Here is a 1619-nt window from a genome sequence, read left to right as displayed (position 1 = left end):
AAAAATTAATTCTCATTTCCGAGAGTGGATGAATCATCACGAAACTTCTAGTGAGACTTCTTCCAATTCATGCACTACTCCTTTTGGTACTCCTTCCACCATTCCTGCTTTCCCACACACCTTAGTTCATAATACTTTGTTTGCAATGGCTCACAATGATGAAATCCAACCAAGAACTCTCAATGACTACCTCCATCCTACTCGCATTTCCACGCCTTCATGCATTATATTCCCTCCTAATATGCTTGCATTTGACTTTTAAACCTGGCATGATTCTACTCTTGCCCACATTTCATGGAATGGAAAATGAAAGCCCATACGTGCATATTAGAGAATTTGAGGAGGTAGTAGCCACGTTCTGTAACCGAGCTGAAAATGTTGATTATGTGCGACTGAAGTTCATCCCCTTCTCCTTGAAGGACAAAGCCAAAAGCCGGTTATACTCTTTGAGACCTAGGTCTATTGGAACATGGGAGGAAATGACCAAATATTTCTTTTTGAAACACTTACCTAGCCATAAGACCAACAGTCTAAAACGACATATTTCCACATTTTCCCAAAAAGACAATGAAACATTCTATCAAGTTTGGGAAAGATTCAAAGATCTGTTAAATCAATGCCCTCGCCATGGCTATGAGAAGTGGCATTTTGTCAATTACTTCTATGAATGCCTCACAAGTCGTAAACACCAATTTGTATAAATTCTATGCAATGGTGAACTCCTCGAAAAAGAGCCTGACGATGCTCCTGAATATCTCGAAGAAACAGCAAAAAAATATCACACCTGGATTGGTCCAAGTGCTACTGATAGCACCATCTAACACAAACCATATAGGATCTATCAACTTTGAGAAGAGGGTAGTGTTAAGGCCCAACTCGAAGCTTTGAAAAGCAGTTTGAGGTCGTAATGACAAAAAATGGCCAAAAACCGCACATGATGTCTCAAGCGAAACCACAAGAACCTTGTTTTGTTTGTGGAGGGATGCAGCATTCAGCTAAGGACTGCTTAGCTTTAAATGAAATGAGGGGGGTTTATGATGAGCAATAAAATGCAATGCCTTAGGAGCATATAACAATCCATCCTCTCATATGTACAACCCTGGTTGGAAAAACCACCCAAATTTCAGTTGGAGAGATTCCAATCAAACTCAATCGTCTGGAAACCAATGGAGAAACAAGCATCAAGCTCAACCATCAAAGGCATATTCTGCACCTCAATACAATGCTCATCCACAAAGGAATTCTCTTGAGAATACCCTTCATGCATTCATAGAGGAACAAACCAACTTAAATCGCCAAATGATGGAAGAAATTAAGGAAATGAATAGTCAATTTTCAAAACTGACTGGATCCTTGGCTATTTCTGAAAAAGGAAAAATTCCTTCTCAGCCTCTATTCAATGCACAAGGGCAACATATTGCCCAATCCTCCAACTCCAACGATCAAAATGTTAAGGAGTTCAATGCCATCACAACTAGAAGTGGTAAAACTTTAGAAGATCCATCCATTAAGATCACTACTTCAAGCACTCCAAATGATATTCCTGTGAGTGCACCGCCTATTGCTTCTGCAAAAGTTACATTCACTCAAGCTTTGAAACCTGTTGGGAAAATTCCTGA

The 1619-nt window shown here is 39.7% G+C and overlaps 1 non-coding gene across 1 annotated transcript; it reads right to left on the bottom strand.

Moving 5' to 3' along the window:
- Positions 1–527: 527 nt before the first annotated feature.
- Positions 528–634, bottom strand: LOC133807775 (small nucleolar RNA R71). Its single transcript, XR_009879669.1, has one exon. It is a non-coding gene; the product is annotated as a small nucleolar RNA R71 (small nucleolar RNA).
- Between the last annotated feature and the right edge of the window lie 985 nt (positions 635–1619).

This window comes from Humulus lupulus, chromosome X (genome assembly GCF_963169125.1).
Source record: "Humulus lupulus chromosome X, drHumLupu1.1, whole genome shotgun sequence".
In the NCBI taxonomy this organism is placed as follows: domain Eukaryota; kingdom Viridiplantae; phylum Streptophyta; class Magnoliopsida; order Rosales; family Cannabaceae; genus Humulus; species Humulus lupulus.
Note: the sequence above shows the minus strand (reverse complement) of the source record. Positions and strands in the feature narration are given on the sequence as shown.